Source organism: Aotus nancymaae, unplaced genomic scaffold (genome assembly GCF_030222135.1).
Source record: "Aotus nancymaae isolate 86718 unplaced genomic scaffold, 86718_ANA_hifiasm-v0.15.2.pri h1tg000059l, whole genome shotgun sequence".
Taxonomy (NCBI): domain Eukaryota; kingdom Metazoa; phylum Chordata; class Mammalia; order Primates; family Aotidae; genus Aotus; species Aotus nancymaae.
This window is the reverse complement of record NW_026988473.1, coordinates 25245318-25263979: the sequence shown is the minus strand read 5'-3', so window position 1 is coordinate 25263979 and position 18662 is coordinate 25245318. Positions and strand designations below refer to the sequence as shown.

Below are 18662 nucleotides of genomic sequence, written 5' to 3'. Positions count from 1 at the left end.
CAGGTCCCAGCTTCACTCATGACTGGCTGCATTGTGTGGCTGGGTAAGTCTTGCCACCTGTCCAAGGAATAAATATGAGGATGCATGCAAAGTGCTTGGTACAGTGCCTGGTGGGCATCAGCCTTGGCTGCCAGCAGCAGCAGCAGCAGCAACACTACTCTTTTAATAATTAGAAGTGACTGGTGCACATCTGCTTGGAATCCTCTTCTCATACCCCAGAAAACAGTCTTCTGTTCATGATTAAGGATGATTTTTAGATTATGCCATTAAGATCTATTTTCAGTGCCCTTGACATTGCGAATGGGCCATGCACTATTAAGAGATGAGCCTTTCACAGTTTCTGCAAGGGCTACCTGGAAGTGTCGTGTGAGCACCTCCAAGAAGTTGTAGACGTGTGACTGTTAGAAGGAGTCACCCTAATGCTAGCAGTGAACTATGCTCACAGATAAGGCGATGGATGGGGTTCCCTAGAGTCCATCAATCTTACACTCTTCCCTTTGCCTTGCAGGGTGTATTTCAGAAGAAAACATAAACCGTGGATTGTATAATCCTCTGACACAAACCGAACTTTGGCAAGTGTGAACAATTATGAAAACAATGCATATATGAAACACAATTTCCCTGCACTCTCTGTTTAACGTTCCAGGTTGTGTGCCAGGTTTCCACCCCGCCCCCCAATTTTCTGCATTTCAGAAATATTTTGTTTTTCATTCCAGACAGTGGGAATACAAAGGCAGGTTTGTGTCATCACCTAATTTGTTAATTCTGCCAGGCTTTTTCTCCCACAAACCAGCAATCCTTTTTGAAGTCTTATGTTTAAGGCTGGCCTTGAGGAAAATTACATAGGAGAAGCATTGTATTTACCCTATGTATGACTGCAGGGGACGTGAGTAAAATCAATACAAAATAAGCAATTTAAAAAATAAAACAGTGCCTCTGTAAGTGAATTCCAGAGTAGACTGGTACGCCACAGCTGAGCAAGGTAGAAGAGCAGTTCTTCTTGACCCTGCATGGAATCTAGAGCATGGGGTTTTACTTTACTGAGCCTTCTTTTCCTTCTAAATAGAAACAGGCCCTCTGGCGTCTTCCCAGAGATGCTGGTTTTTTATAGGTTCGACATCACTCAGTTCTTTGATTTTTCTGCTGATGGAAGTACAGAAATGTAAAACATCAACAGAAGCTGCTGCTTAAAAAGAATGAAGATGGATGGATGGATGGATGCATAGATGAATGGGTGGATGGGTGAATGGGTGAATGGATGGATAGATAAATGGATGGATGCATGGATGGATGGTTACATGGATGGATGGATGGATCTATGGATGGATGCATGTGTGGATGGATGCATAGATGGATGGACGAATGCATGCATGATGGATAGATGAATGGATGGATGCATGGATAAATGAGTGGATGGATGGATGGGTGGATGGATGGATAGGTAGATGGATGGATTGATACATGGATAGATGAATGGATATATGGATGCATGGATGGATAGATGCATAGATGGATAGATAGATGCATGGATGCATGGATGGATGGTTAGATAGATGGGTAGATGGGTGGATGGATGGATGCATGGATGATGGATGGATGGATGCATGGATGGATGGGTGGATGCATGATGGACGGATGGTGGATGGGTGGGTGGATGGATGGGTGGATGATGGATGGATAGATGGATGCATAGATGGATGGATGGTATATGGATGGATGCATGGATGGATGGGTCGATGGATGGGTAGATGGATGTGTGGATGGATGGGTGGATAGATGGATAAATGGGTAGATGGATGGATGAATGGATAGATGCATGGATGGATGGATGGATGGTGGATGGATGGATGGATGCATGGATGGATGGGTGGATAGATGGATAAATGGGTAGATGGATGGATGGATGGTGGATGGATGGATGGATGGATGGGTGGATAGATGGATAAATGGGTGGATGGATGGATGGAAGATGGATGGATGGATGCATGGATGGATGGGTGGATAGATGGATAAATGGGTGGATGGATGGATGCATGGATGGATGGATGGATGGATGGTGGATAGATGGATGCATGGATGGATGGATGCATGGGTGGATGGATGGATGCATGGATGATGGATGGATGGATGGATGGATGGGTGGATGGGATGGATGGGTAGATGGATGCATGGATGGATGGGTAGATAGATGGATAGATGGGTGGATGGGTGGATGCATGGATGATGGATAGATGCACAGATGGGTGGATGGACAGATAGATGAATGGGTAGAAGGGTAGATAGATGGATGGGTGGGTCAATGGATGGATGGATAGGTAGATGGGTGGATAGGTAGATGGATGAATGAGTAGATTTATGGGCCAATGCATAAAGATAGGGGCCTCTCATTCTACAACCACATCTCCTACTGGAAGCCTTCTCTCCCTTCCTACCCAGGCTAGGTATATGCCCCTTGTCCCTGATCCCATAGCATTGCGTCTCTTTACATTTGACTTGTAAACAAGAAGACACAGTAAACTGATATAGTTTTCATTTTCCAAGGACACCAGATGCTTCAAGACAGCCAGGAAAGGGCCTGATACAACTTGTTCACTGTTATCCTCACACCAAACAACATCAGCTCCTGCTACATGGGAGATGCTCAATACATATTTGTTGAATGAATCAATGAAAGAACAGTGACTGTTTACTAGAACTTTGGGAGGTGGGGGTGGAAAATCATTGCTTGCAATCTTATATCTTTCTCACTACTGCTCTCTCAGAGCTAGTTTTCTCTTACCAGGAGGCCAGATGGGATTGCTGAGCAAGAATAAGATTTCTTCCATCTGTAATACACACACATGCTCTCTCTTTCTTTCTCTCTCTCTCTCTCAGCACTTTTAAAAAGGATCACTTGATTGATTCACTTTAACAGCTTCATATCCTCCCTTTCCACCTGCACTGACCCCAATTCCTGCTTGTAATTAATTTTTCTTCTGAAGGTAAATATTCTTCAAACTTTTCTCTTTTTTTCCTTGGGCCCCAAGGGGTATGAACTCTGGGAGTCTTATCCCTCCCTCTCTTTCTCTTTCTCTCAGTCCTTGCATAGATGCCTATTATCATCAGCTCAAACCATAGTATCCAGATATTTTGCTTGGATTTAAAGACCAGAGGCAGAAGCTAATGAGGGGCTTTCATGTTCAGGAACAGAGGGTACCTGGCAGCTTCAGTGGCTTCTCCATTTAATTCCAGGGTGCTAGGGGCACTCCCACTGCTTAGCACAGCCTGGGGGAGTGGCAGACAGCACATTCAGCCCAGAAGGACCAGTCTTCCCCAGTTCAGCCATTGCCTATGCAGCCACAGTGCCTGTGTGCAGGGCAGAAACCACAGCACTGAAAGACACTTGTCTGTGGTATTCCTAGTTAGTATACTTTGGTGCAAAGAATGAACTCTTGCTGTGTGTGAGCTCTCTGGCTTTTCTCAGCCTCAGTTTTCTCATCTATAAAGTGGTTCTGTTACCTCCAAGCACCCTTACAACTACAGACCTCTATAATTTTAAATGGAATATTCTCCTCCTTGTGAAAATATTCAATGGTTTTCTTGCAGGTGGGCATATACATGTAGGAGTATGAGTTTGGGTAGCTTTAGGGTTATGCAAAGTGGTGGGGACCCTAAGTGAGCATGTAGTGTAGGGGTTCTGGGGTCCTACAGCCTGCCTTTAAACATCAACTGAATTTTATATAATAGACACCTTGCCCAATGCTCTGCATGGATGATCTCATTCAGTCCTCACACCACCTAAGTCCTGCTAATAATATCCCCATTATACAGATGGAGAGTTGAGGCTTAGAGAAGTTAAGTAACCGGCTGAGGCACTTGGGTGGCCAAGCCAAGTTTTGAAAGCAGACATTCTGGCTTGAGTTGAGCTGCTGAACCACTCTGCTGTGCTGCCCCCTGCAGGTAAGTGCCCACCATGGCAGGTCTGCATGGAGGAGGTTTTCAGGATTCACTTGGAGCTCTGGGAATGTGTACAGTGCAATACTTTCTCATCTCTGCAAAAAGAGATTGCATTTTAAATGTCTGAAATCATGCTTGACTTTGCTCCTCAGCCCTGGAGGGTGCAGCAGTGGCTTGAAGCATCAGAACCTTGAAGGAGGTTTCTTTGAGGAAAACTTTGCTATCTCCTGTAAAAATTAGCAGCAGGCATTCTCAGAGCACTCTCCACTAAATGTGTCTGGCAGGAGGGTACTCCATACCTCTCCTCTCACCCCCCAAATCCTCCCTGTATTGCACTCTAGAGCTTCTCAAACTTTAAATGCTTTCCAGAGGCATGGGGGTCTTGGTAAAATTCATCTTCTGGCCCAGTAGGTATGTGAGGTAAGGCTGATTAAATTTCAAAGAACCCCCCAGCTGGTTGCTGATGCACTGCTCTAAGGTCCACACCTTGAGTCACAAGGACCTAGTTTATGATTTTCAGGGAGCTAAGCTGGCTGTATCAGAATGACCTAGTCTTCAGTAAGCAGCTTCCCAGGACCGTACTGGGAGATTCTCAATCAGGAGGCATAGGATAGACGTGGGAAGCTGCCAGTGTTTCAGGGACCACACTGTGAAAAACACTGCCTCACTCAGTGGTTCCTGTGATCATCAGGTTCCCTGGTGGATTGAGGCCAACTTGGGAAACACTGCTTGTTGGGTCTGAGATGGAGCCAGAAGCCCACTTGCATCCTGTTTCGCCAGGGGAGCCTGATCTACACTCAGGTTTGAGAATTCTTGGCAGTAATGACTTCTTTACCTCCTCATCTTTAGTGTCTCCCCTGGCCCCTAACACTTCTTCAAATTAGAGTCCCACTGGCTTTTGTTCCTTCTCCTTTGTTGTAGCTGGTGTGTGACTCCTTGGCCCTCTGCTCCTGGCTTTTGCATCCTCCACAGTAATGTGTTTGCTCCAAGAATCTCTTAGTTGTCAGATCTAGCAGATGTTGAAATCCATTCTTACTTGACCTTGAAGCCGTACTAGACACTGTGAACTGCCTCTTCATCTTCTCTCCTTTGTTTGCTTGGATTTTCCCCACTGTCTCCTGGCTGCCCTTCTACCTTCTTGGGCTTCTTCCCTGGATCATCAGTTGCCTGGAAATGAATGCTGGCCTTTCCATCTAATACGTTCTCCCTTGGAGATCTCATTTATTTCCATAAACTAGTGATCCCCAGATGTTTTTATTTCCTCAGTGATCTTCCTAAACCACACATTTGTGTCAACACTCCCTTGTTTAACATGGACTGTGGAGTCAGCTGGTGTGGGTTCACATCCTGGCCCTGCCACTTGTCAGCCAAGAAATCTTGTGCAAGTCACTGAGTTCTTTAGGCTGCAGTTTTCTCATCTGGAGGAGGGATGAAGTGCCTCATCTAAGTCGAGCATCCAGCACTTGGTTTGATGCCTTCCAAGCACTCAGGAGATGTCTCTTTGATTTGCCTTTAATCATTAGTAATAGCGAGTATGAATAATAACAGCAACCCTTGAGGTGTTTTATAAGGTGCTTTCCCCTCTTTTTCTTGGGACTTCTCCTTGCTGCCGCCATGTGAAGAAGCACGTGTTTACTTCCCCTTCTACCACGATTGTAAGTTTCCTGAGGCCTCCCTAGCCATGCTGAACTGTGAGTCAATTAAACCTCTTTTTATAAATTACCCAGTCTCAGGTATGTCTTTAGGTATGTCTTTATTAGAACAGACCAATACATTGACCCACTAAAACTAGCTTTATATGGTAAGGAAGAAATGTAACAATGTGTAAGAAAACAGGAACTAGGGAAGGGCAAGGAAGCAATTATGATGAATAGAGGGTCTCTTCATTTCATTGTCTGGATGTGGTGGTCTGGTGAGTTTCAGTTCTTTTATACTTTTTTGAGAGATCTGAAAGTCCTTCCCTGAGAAAGGAACTCAGATAAAACAAAATGTGAAGTTCAAACTTTAAGACCCCTTTCTATGTTTATCCAAAATATTATATATGGGATTATTGGGTTGATTTCATTTTGAGGGATTTTCTTGTCAGTTGTTAGATGTTTAGCAGCATTCCTGGTCTGTCCATTGGATGCCAGTAAGTCATCCACACCGCCCCCTCCCCCCACACCCCCAAGTATTGCCTAATTTTGCCTGGGGAGGAATTTGGCTAATCTGGAAAAGAGCAACTGTTTCATTTCGGATGTCACCAGTCTTCTTAGATCTTAGAAGTTACCAGAAAGTTTTATTCTTTATTTGGTTATGTTCAGAGAGCTGTGCAATTTATTGCTACTATCTAATTTTAGAACATTTAATCACCCCAAGAAGAAACCATAGACCCATTAGCAGTTATTCACCATTCTTCCCTCTCCTAGTCCCTAGGAACCACTAATCTACCTTTTGTCTCTACAGATTTGCCTATTCTGGACATTTCATACAGTGGAATCATATGTGGCCTTTTGTATCTAGCTTCTTCCACTTAGCATAATGTTTTCAAGGTTCATCTGTGTTGTATCATGTATCAATATTTCATTGCTTGTTATTACAAATAATATTCCATTACATGTAATATAGGAGTCCAATTTCATTCTTTTGCATGTGAATTTCCAGTTTTTTCAGCCATTTGTTGAAAAGACTATCCAGTGAATTTTCTTGGCAGTCTTGTAAAAAATCAATTGACTAGAAAAGTAAAGGTTTATTTCTAGACACTCAATTTTATTTTATTGATCCATATGTGTACCCTTATGCCAATAACCACAGTGTCTTGATTACTGTAGCTTTGTGTAGTACATTTTTAAGTTGAGAAGTTTTAATTATCTAATTTTGTTGCTATGGTTTCGGCTATTCAGAGTCCCTTGAATTTCCATATGAATTTATGATCAGCTTGACCATTTCTGTCAGGAAGCTAGCTGAGATTTTAGTATAGGGGTTCCATAGACTCTGTGGATCAATTTGGGGAGTATTGCCATCTTAACCAAATTTTAAGTCTTTCAGTTCTTGAACATGGGATGGCTTTGTGTTTACTTAGGTCTTCTTTAATTTATTTCAGTGATGTGTTGTAGTTTTCAGTGTACCAGTCTTACACTTCTTTTGTTAAAATTATTCCTAAGTATTTTATTCTTTTTGATACTATTGGAAATGGAATTGTTTTCATAATTTCATATTTGGATTGTTAATTGCCAGTGTATAGAAATACAATTGACTTTGGTATATGCATCTTGTCTCCTGCAACCTTGCTAAATTTGTTTGTTCTAATAGTTTTGTTTTTTGTTTTTGAGATGGGATCTCCTCTGTTTCCCATGCTAGAGTGCAGAAGTTCAGTGGTGTTTCACAGCTCACTGCAGTCCTGACCTCCCAGGCTCAAGTGATCCTCCTGCCTCAGCCTGCCAAATAGCTGGACTACGGGATGCAGGCCACCACACCTGGCTAATTAAAAAAAATTTTTTTTGTAGAGATGGGGTTTCTCCACGTTGCCCCAGGCTAGTCTTCAACTCCTGGGCTCAAGTGATCTGCCCTTCTTAACCTCTCAAAGTGCTGGGATTACAGGCATGAACTACCACTCTCAGCTAGTTCTAATAGTTTTTTTGTGCATGTGAGTTTGGAATCTTTATTGTTTTTTATTGTAGGCATTTACAGCTATAACTTTCACTCTCAGCCTTGCTTTGGTATGTTGTGTTTTTGTTTTCATTCATCTCAAAGTATTTTTTAATTTTATTTTTGTTTTCTTCTTTTGACCCATTGGTTATTTAGGAGTGTGTTATTTAATTTCCACATATTTGTGAGTTTCACAAATTTCTGTTATTGATTTCTAATTTCATTCCATTGTGGCTGGTGAACATATGTTATATGATTTTATTCCTTTTAATTGTATTAAGGTTTGTTTTATGTCCTAACATTTGGTCTGTCCTGGAGAATGTTTCATGTGTAGTTGAAAAGAATGTCTTCTGTGCTTGTTGGATAGAGGGTCCTGTAGATATCTATTAGGTTCACTTTGTGGTGTTGTTCATGCCTTCTATTTTCTTGTTGATCTTCAAACTACTTATTCTATCCATTATTGAAAATGGGGTATTGAAGTTTCTAACTATTATTGTTTAACTGACTGTTTATCCTTTTAATTCTGTCAGTTTTTGCTTCATGTATCTTGGGGCTCTGATTTTAGCCACATGTAATTATGTCTTCCTGATAAAAGATATGTTGACTATTTTATCATAAAAGTTCTACTTTGTCTCTAGGAACTTTTTTTGTCTCAAATTCTATTTTGTCTGATATTAGTGTAGCCACTTACACTCTCCTGATTTCAAATAGTTTTTTTTTTTTTTAAAGCCTCCCAGGCTATTCTAATATGCAGCCAGGATTGAGAGTCACTGCTTTTATAGGACAAGCTAGAAGCTGATGATCAGTATTTTGTTGTTAAAGTTAGCTTGTAGCTACCAAGAGGTGATAGCCATGGGATTTTCTAATTCCTGTTACTGATGTAGAAGGCATCATAGAAATTTCAGGATGCCTTGGTGAAATCTTTCCTAGAGCAAGATTTGTGGTGCATTAATGTACTGTTTGTCTAAAAGAGTTGTTTTCAAGTTACATCGTGGCACAGAGAATGTTTTCTTGTGCAGCCTGTGGGAGCAGACTGTAGGAGCCTCCCTCCCTCGCTGCCCTGTTGATACACTTAACCCCTATGTCTCTGAATGGAATTCCTGAGTTCCTGCGGGTGTTACTGTGGTTTAATCCTCACATCATAGGCGTTTATCTCCGCCCTTTGCAGGTGTTTTAAGGAGACAAAACCTGAGTTTTAGGGTTCTGCTGTTTATATGGATCATGTGGGGAGGGCCAAGTAATCCTTTAAGAGATGCCTCTAGAGAGCTCATCAGAAATGAGCTTCCTTTTTGGAGTCGGAAGGCCAAGAATATGCCATGGAAGTGAGGATGTTTGAAGAAGAAAAACCTCAAAGTTTGCCAGGAGCCAGGGGGATGGGAGGTGGTGGAGGCTCTCAAAAGTAAACCCTTCTTCTTTTGGCAAATCCTCTTTGCCCAAGTGAGATGGAAAAGGATCTAGAATAGAGTCCTCTTTGAGTTTATGTAAACTTGAAAACTGTCTGTGATTCTCTCATTCCTCACTCATTTTCTTTCTGTTTTTCACTTTCTTTCTACCACTTGTTAGGAGTCATCCCTTGGATAGTACCTTTCATGCAGTTGGATGATGCCTTTACTGAAATACTCTTTTTTTTAAGGTGGAAACTATTCTGTTCTGCCTGAGTCTCTGTGCTCACATCTGGTCTTAATCCCAGGGACTTGGATACACTGTCGGGAAGTTTTTCCACCAAGTAGTGAAAAGCCTCCAGAGGCTACCTAACTCACATTTATTTATTATATTTTTAGATCTTTCCCCTTCCCTTAAGATTTGTCTATAGAAGCAGCAGTTGGGAATGTCTTAGTTTCCTGCTTATAAATTCTTGAGAATCTTCATTCCAGTATATATGCACATGAAAACATCTTTATCCACATATGTATGTGCATTACAAATAGCCAAAATAACCTTTAAAAACCCCTTTAGATTATAATTTCCTAATCCCGAACTTGCTTGGTGGTTTTGCCTTTTTTTCTCTGTAATTCTTCATAATAAAACTACTTTAAAGGTCAATGATAGCCACTTTAAATTCTGTTATGGTTTATAGTGTCTTTCTTCCTAAAAGCACAACGAATCTTACGGACTTATCTCTCTTCTGCTCCCTCAGGGCTTTTGGGGGGATAAGGAGATTTCCTTGACTTCTAATAGCCTCATAATACCTTTGTGAGTTCATAAAAAATGTTTCTTCATAAAAACAAATCTGACACATCACTTTTCTTTAGAAAGATGTCTGCTGGCTTCCAGGATAATTCCAGACTCCTGTCTTCCTCTCTTCCAGACTCATCTCCTGCTGCATAGCCCATGCCCCAGGTTCCCTAACTTCTCCCCGATTTCTGTACAAACCATAACATGATTCAACTCTGAGCTTTAGTTCATGCCATTCCTCTTGCCTGGAGTGTCCTTCCCTCTTTTTTTCACTAATACACTCCTGATAATCTTTCATACCCAACTGAAGTAGCATAACTTTATGAAGGACTCCCTGGCTCCCCCAGGCTGAGTGAGTCCCACTCTCTCTGAGTTCCTTTTGCATTCTGGCCATTCCCCACATATTAATTAAGCATCCACTGTTGGGCAGAAAGTGTCTGAAAATAATAGTAATAATAAATGGGAATAGTAATAATAATGGCTAATACTGCATAATAATGCTGGATAATCTATAACACTCAATACTACATACTGTATTTTATATTTTATAATACTACATTTTATAGTGAAATATCAAATAATAACTAAGATATATATAACAATAGCAAATATAGTATTAACTATCATAGCTAATACTGTGTTCCAGAAAAAGTGCCAAGTAATTATTACATTGTCTTATTTAACCTCCAGAATGACTGAGCGAGGTTGGTAGTGTTCATATCTCCATTTCCTGATAAGGAAATTGAGGCAAAAAGAGGCTAACCAACTTACCATAAATCATAAATCATATGGCCAATAAGTGGTAGAGACAACATTTGAACCCAGGCAGGCTGATATCTAACTGCTTAACTGTTGTAATTAACTTTTTTACTTTTCGAGAGAGGATCTTGCTCTGTCACCTAGGCTGGAGTGCAGTGGTACAATCTTGGCTCACTGCAGCCTCCACCTCCTGGGCTGAAGCGATCCTCCCACCTCAGCCTCCAGAGTAGCTGGGACTACAGGCATGTGCCTGGCTAATTTTTTTGTGCTTTTTATGGAGACAAGATTTCACCATGTTGCCCAGGCTGATATTGAACTCTGAGTTCAAGCAATCTACCCATCTTGGGCTCCCAAAGTGCTGGGACTGCAGGTGTGAGCCACCTTACCTAGCCATAACTAACTGTTGAAAGGCAAATGTTGATACGGCTTATGTAGTGCTTGCCACATCTCATGGCAATTATCTGTTTATTGTCTCTTTTTCTTTCTCTTTCTGTTGGCCAGGTGTTTTTTTTTTTTTTTAGCTAGGGGCTTCTTGCTAGCAGAAATTGTTCTATTCTCTTTGCAACCCCCCACACTTGGTCCTGTGTGTGGCATAAAGCGAGTTTGAGAATTAATGTTGGTGGAATGAATAACTGAAAGAGCAAAGCCTTAGACTGTCTAAACATTACATTGATTTCCACCTCATTTTTCTCGGGACCAGCCATCTATGTGAAAAGCAATTTGTAGAACCATGAACCATGTTAGGGAGGGGAGGGCATTGCTGAATCTCTATCAGACAGCAAGCATTTTGCTGTATTCTGTACATGCAAAATCTCATTTTATTTTCACAACAGCTGAGGAGTTCTATATCATCTTTATCCTCCTTTTACAGATGGGGACACTGAGGCTGAGGGAAGTTAAGCGATTCATCCAAGATCTCAGTGATTATGTGGTGGAACGGAGGTGGAAACCTGGATGATTCTTAACCCTAAGTCCTTCTGACCTCTTAACCCCATGCTGTAGGCCTCCTCAGTATAAAAGAGAAGAGGTTTGGAAAGAATTTTCTACGAGAGAATCTTCCGGCAAAAGTGTTTCAACTGGATGCCTTCTTTCTGTATTTATATTCCAGTTAGCATATGTTCTGTGGCTCTTTCACTCCCCAGTGTGTCTGTCTGAAACAGCCAATATGTTATTTTAGGAAGAAATAATACATTGCAATATCTGATCAATAAAACTTGGAGTCTACTCCAGTAGTCTTGTGGAGCTGAACTGTTAAAACAAGCAAAGGGCTTTTTGCTCCACCTATAATTTTTGCAAAGACTTGAATTCCAGGAGTGAGTTTGCTTTCTGGGCTGTTCATCATCTGTCTTGGGACCACAGTAAAAGAGCTCCCCGCTTTAACCCCCAGATTTCTTAAAGAATCCAGGCAGATTACTTTTTTAAAGTCAGTTATTTTTACAAGGCTTTCTTTGCTTTCTTATCCCCAACCATGAAGTCATTTGAAAAGGAATCACAGTTTGACCTTTTACAAAATAAGCCAGAGGACTGAGTCTTATTAATAGTAGCAACTTCAGATCGACTGCTTTTTGTAGTTTGTAACTGACCATGGCCACAAGTGGGTATTCCCTTTGAGGAGCTGTGCATGTTGATTGAAATTATGTGAATTTTACACTTTGATTCTTTTCTAACGTATACTTTTGAGTAGCACTTGTCATTCTCACATCTTTACAGCAAGCTGAATTGTAACTGGTTCATAGCATAGTTTTTATGAAAAATAAGGCTTTTATTGTTTTCAATTAATGAAAAGATGCCAGGTACTTTTACTGATACGAGAAGCATGTTCACACTGACCTCCTTTCAGTTCCTCCTTTACCGCACTGTTCTGCCTCCAGGCCTTTACACAGGCGGCTTCCTCTGGGAAATTTTTCATTCCACAATTCCACAAACACTAAGATTTCAAATGTGGCCTGGCCATCTTCTGTGTATTCTCATTCTTCGCAGGTGCAACACAGAGTTTGTGAATTAATATTAGTGAATGAAAAACGGAATGAGTGAGGCCTCACGCTGTAAATATTACATTGCTTTCCCACATAGACTGTGGTGGACCTCAGCTGAAACCGACCTTCCCCTGAGAAGCCGGTGCTGATGCCAGCCTCCGCCCTAGTTTGAGATGAAGCATCCAATAGCTCCCCCATCAGGGCACTGCTTGCATTGCATGTAGAGGCTCCTTTGCCTGTTTCTGTCTTACTGCCATCAGTTAGAGAGAGCCTGTCAGCTTCACTTTTGAATTCCCACACAGCTGACTCAGCACCTGACAGATAGTAGGATGCTTAGAAATATTTTATTTATTGCCTTTTTAACCCAGTTTTCTATTGGCACTAGTAAAGTGTAAATTCTTACAAAATGGACAGAACTGAGTAAATTTCAAAGCTCTTAAAAGGGCCTTTTTGCTTGGACAACAACCATTAAAAAAATTTTTTTTTTCTTTTAGACGGAATCCTGATCTGTTACCTAGGCTAGAGTGCAGTGGCGCGATCTCGGCTCACTGCTCCCTGGTTCAAGTGATTCTCCTGCCTCAGCCTCCCTAGTAGCTGGGATTACAGGCATCTGCCACCACACTCAGCTAATTTTTGTATTTTTAGTGGAGAAGGAGCTTCACCATATTGGCCAGGCTGGTCTCGAATTTCTGACCTCAAGTGATCTGCCTGCCTCAGCCTCCTAAAGTGCTGGGATTACAGGCGTGAGCCACCATGCCCAGCTGACAACAACCATGTGTATATGAGCCCACAGCTTTTGTGTGTGAAGCAGAATTTGTATCTTGCACACAAATGGGGTAGAAGAGAGCAGTGTTGAAATGGGGAAAAATTGTAAAGAGGCCAGTTGTTTCCTTGTGCATATTCATCTCATGGCAACTCCTCTATCTGGAATGTAAGTATTAGACTTGACTTGAAGGAGTAATGACCAGAATAGGTCCCACATTGGCTCTATAGCCATGATTCTTAGAGTGACAACAGCATCAGGAAGAAAGCAATGATGAGATCATTTGCTCTGTAGGTATAAGAAAAAGGTAGCAATAGTCAGAGAAGGATGTTCACATTTTAGTGCCCATTGGAATCCTTAGTGTGCTTAGGAAAAATGCAAATTCCCCTGGGGAGAGACTCTGGAACCTGCATGTTCACAAGTATCCCTGGGGATCCTGCTGCAGGTGGATCTCTGTGACACTGCCCCAGAGGATGGGGAATCCTGGAGAAATATTGGCAAGTAGGATAGTCCTAGGAGCAAGAACCTGCCTTGCCGTTTGTCAGGGTCCTTAGTCAAAGGAGACCATGAAGCCCAGGAATTGACCATGAAGCTCAATTTAAGGAGCATCTTGCAGAACGGGATGCTGCATTTTCCCATTATTTTTGCAACCCAGGAAAACCAATTCCAGCAAAGATTGATGCCCTGCACCCGGTGCAAATTTAAAATAATAAAAAGAAGAGTCATGGTTTCCTTGACCAGGCAGGAATGTCCCCTACTCTGCAGAGTAATGAAATACGCAGATGTTAAAATGAAAAGAGACAGAGATGGATGGAGAATAATAGAGCGCAGCAGCAGTTAAGGAGCAACTTAACAAAAATGCAGAGGAACCGTGGGATGCCCTCAGCCTTTGTGCTTCTAGGAACGTCATTGCCAACATGGGAGACAATTCTGGGCTGGAGGCTTTTCTCATAGCCATCTGTGGCCAGAAGACAATACCATTTCCTCAGGGAGGAGGCAGTCATCAGTCAAAAGGATATCAAAATGTGAAATATGCGTATCCTTTGACCTAGCAGTTATACCTACCTTCAGGATATAATGTACAAGTGAGAAAAACAACATATGCATCTGGCTGTGCATTGTTTATTGAAAACACCCCAAATGTCCATCAGTAATGGGACTTACGTGTACGTAGACACAATAAGGTTACCCTTAGCCATCAAAAATGATTATGTGTACCAGTAGTTATTGACATGAAAGGATGTTACATTATGTTATGCAGCAATAAACAGGTTTCAGAGTAGCATATATTTTAAGGGTGCATTTAAGGAAAATTGCATGCTTTTCTGCCTATTAATTCAGTCTGTAATTGTTGAGTAGCCTATGTGCCTGGCACTTCTCTGGGCATTGGAGATATACAGTGGCCCTTTGCTATTGGAAGTGTGGTGCCTGGAGCCAGCAGTATCGTCTGGGAGCTTGTTAGGAAATGCCGAATCCCAGGCTCCACCCCAGACCTGCTGCATTTTAACAGGGTCCTGGGACAATCCATTTGCACACACTAGTTTTTGAGCCCATGCTGTAAAAGCATGTTTACTAAAATGCCCACAGTGTACTTCCCCACATTGTGGCAATTTCTTAAAAATTTTACATCTGCCTTTGTATGTTTCTCCACGCTTTGACTTTTTCACAGTGAGCTCTGTCTTGTGTTTAAATCAAGGGTGGTGATATTGTGGAACAGCTCCTTGTTTGTTGGGCTCTCTCAGCCACATACCGTCAGGATCCTGGGGCAGGAGTGGGAGGTGAGCAGGGGGTGAAGGTGAGTAGCTGTTGCTTATTTGACCAACTACAAAGGTCTGGAAGACAGACCCTGGAGACCCACAGCTATAGCAGGAGCTGTTGCCATAGCCGGAGAGATGCAGCAGGTCTGATTAGCTGACTTCATGGCTGTTCTGGTGGAACAGAAAGGCTTCTATATTGCAGCCTCTTTCCAGCTCTGTTGTGTGATTGCTGCCTGGGAAGAGTCTGGGGAGGCAGCCAGAGACAGCAAACCCATGTTGCGGTTTCCATCATCCTCCAGCACCTTGAGCAGCCCTGAGCCCTTCCTGGGCAGATTGAGAGCCACAGGCATGATGTCTGGGGAAGAGCCTTCTATACAAGGCCTGGAACGTTCTGTTCCTTTGGGAGAGGGGTTTTTTTCTTGGGAATCTCTCCTGTATCTGTCCCAGATGAGAGGTTTGATCAGGTATGGCCCTAGGGTACCCTGCCTAAAGTGTAGTGTAGTTAAAAGAGGCTGGACTCAAGAGCAAGAGAACTGGACGATAGACCAGTGCAACCCTAAATATAGCTATGTGCCCTGGGCAAGTCCAGTTGCCTCTTTGGGCCTCGGTTTTCTCATCTGCAGAATGTGAGAATTAGTTACTGAGTGAACCTGTGTGGACTGCCTGCGTGCTCCAGTTGTTACGAGTCTTCATCTTTAGGATATCACAGCCTGGAGACACTGGCACGCCTCCTTGCCCCCTCTAGTTCTGACATGGACCCCAAATATCGGTCTCAGGACTGTCTCTGATCTATGAGCTGGTTGTCACTGGCCCCTGGTGAAATGGGAAAAATAAGGACAGTCTACTAGATATGTAGCTGTAAAGTTTCTACCCTTTCAGGGTAGAGGGTTCTTTATTTTGAGACTGTGGCTTCCTGCATTTTGGATGCTAAGGCATATTTAGGGCAGTAGCAAGTGGAGGTCATTGCAGGTGTTGGTGTGAGTCTTTACTGGTAAAATTACAAGTTGGCAATTGTGTTAGTCTTTCCTCCACTCTCATCTAGTTTTTTATTTTTTATTTTACTGGTCTGTGAATTCCAGGATTGTGAGAAGTAGGCTCTAAAAAGTCAGAGGACTCAGATCAGGAAATAAACCCAACCCCCAGGAGCGCCTTGGTCCCCATCTTGCTGCTAACGAAAGCTGCTGCTTTAAAAAGTTTGTGTACCAGATCCTTGAAAAGTGGTGAATTCAAGTATTCAATGAAATAGTCACCCTGTCTGCCTTTGTCAGGGTGATTTTAAAGACAGGCAGGGTCAGTCTTTCGCCTTCTGCCAGGCACTGCTGGGTTCCATGAGGAAATCTCCCCTTTGTGGAAATGGGGGGTGAGAGAGGGACAGTTGGGACCTTGTCCAGGACCCCCCTTCCCCAAAGCCCTGTAGCAAGCCATGCAGGCAGGGAGCAGCTGACAGCTGTTGTCTGGGACAAGCTTCTCTCTGCCCCTGCCAGGCACTCGGCTGGTTGCCTGTGATCTGCTTTGCAGGCGTGTGATGATGCAAATGTAAATCATAACAGGACAGGCTCCCCTGACATAAACAGCAACTGAGCATGGCCGACCAGGCAGGAGGTCTCATTAGTAATTCCTGAAAAGGGTGCAAGGGCAGGGCCAAAGAGCTGGTTAATTGAATGACAGCTAATTCGTTTATTATTCATATTTTCACTCTTTTCTGTTTCTCCCATAAAACCTAGTCCTCTAGAGCTGGGCTGGTCCCTAGAGAAATCTAAGGGGGCAGCAGAGCAACTGTGCCCAGGGAAAGGTTTGAGCCTTGACTCTGTTTATATTAGCAGTGTCAAGTTACTTCACTCCTGGACCTCAGTTTTCTTATCTATAAAATGCTTTTTGTGTGTATGTGAGAATTTAAAGAAAAAGGTATCTGTGAAACAGAGTGCAATGCTTAGCTCATGCTAAGCATTCAGGAAATGCTAGCATGTTCTCCAGCCTCACTCTTTCCTTTTATAGGTTCATTTGAACATTATGCAAATATTTATGAGGCACATGGTGTAGACTGTACCTGCAGCTCCTTTAAAAATGGTGAATGAGGCTGGGAGTGGTGGCACACGCCTGTAATCCCAGCTCTTTGGGAGGCTGAGGAGGGTGGATCCTGAAGTCAGGAGTTCAAGACCAGCCTGGCAAACATAGTGAAACCCTGTCTCTACTAAATATACAAAAATTAGCCAGGTGTGGTAGTGCGTACCTGTAGTCCAGCTACTCGGGAAGCTGAAGCAAGAGAATCACTTGAACCTGGGAGGCGGAGGTTACAGTGAGCCAAGACCATGCCATTGCACTGCAGCGTGAGTGACAAAGTGAGACTCTGTCTCAAATAAAAATAAAAATGGTGAATTAAAGTGTGCAAATGAGTATATGTTCTCGGAGGCAGGAAGGCAGGGGCATTAGCCAAACAGCTTAATACAAAACTGGTGAGATCAGGTAGTGTTAGGTCCTGTGAAGGGAAAGAAAAGAAGGCTGAGGGTTAGAGTGACTTTGGGTGGGAACTGAGGTTCCAGATAGTGCAGTGATTCAAGAGACTGAGTAAGATGGAGGAGTGAGCCATGCTGAGCCCTGGGAAAAAGACATTCCAGGCAGCAGGAACAGAGAGTGCAAAGGCCCTGGGGTGGGAATATGCTGGCTGGGCCTGAGGAGGAACAAGGAGGCCTGTGTGGTTAGATTTCCAAGATGGGAAGATCTTCATGGCCTTTATGAGAAAGCATGGAATTGGAGAGCAGCATGATGACTCTAGGTTTTATTCTAAAGTAATGGGAAGGCAGTGGTGTTGTTAGTGGAGGATGATGTGCTGAGACTTATGAGGAAACACTCTCAGCATAGATGCAAAGCCTATGAGCATTCTTCTCTGAGCCCTCAAAAGGTAACCAGAACAAGACTGGCTGATCAAGGACTGTGCGTGTGTGTGTCAGAAGCTTGAACCTGTTTGGAAGGACACGATGGCTGGAGAGCCGGCAAAGAGGCAAATTTGACCCTGGAAAATGGAACTCCTCTGCTTTTCTGTTACTGTAGACTTTCCCCAGCAGAAGCCAAAATGCCCATCTGCACAGAAAAAGCATTAACACAGCAGGCCTGACTGCTGCCCTTTGAAAAGTCTGCTTGCAACATTGGCTCTTGGCTGGCATCTGGGAACCTAAATTTCAGTAGGTTTCCCATTACCCAACTGTTAATGGCAGCTCACTGGGCCTAAACTGGCTGTGCAGAGAGTATAGTTGATGCTGCTCTTCTGCTGGGAGTCTAGAAATTTGGTGTACCAAGAATACTTATGTGACCAGCCCCTAATAAAAACCCTGGGCACTGAGCCTCTAATGAGCTGCCCTGGTAGATGACATTTTGCACATGTTGTCAACAACTTGTTGCTGGAGGAATGAAGCACATCCTGTGTGTCTACACTGGAAGAGTACTGTGAAAGCTTGAGCCTGGTTTCCTGTGACTTCATTTCATAGACCTTTTCCTTTGGCCTTTTTATCCTTTCACTGTAAGAAATCTTAGCTTTGATTATATGCTGAGTCCTGGGAGTTACCCTAGTGAATCATTGAATCTCAGTGGGCTTGGAGACCCCAATACAGCATCTTATATGAAGGGACTATGATGTTGATGTGTCTCATTACCGATGATGTTGACCATGGTCAC

At 42.9% G+C, this 18662-nt stretch overlaps 1 protein-coding gene across 4 annotated transcripts in view; it reads left to right on the top strand.

Annotated features, from left to right (window-relative positions):
• The window catches only part of LDLRAD3 (low density lipoprotein receptor class A domain containing 3), a 282755-nt gene that overhangs the window by 108256 nt on the left and 155837 nt on the right, over positions 1–18662 (top strand). The gene's annotated exons all lie outside the window — the stretch shown is intronic.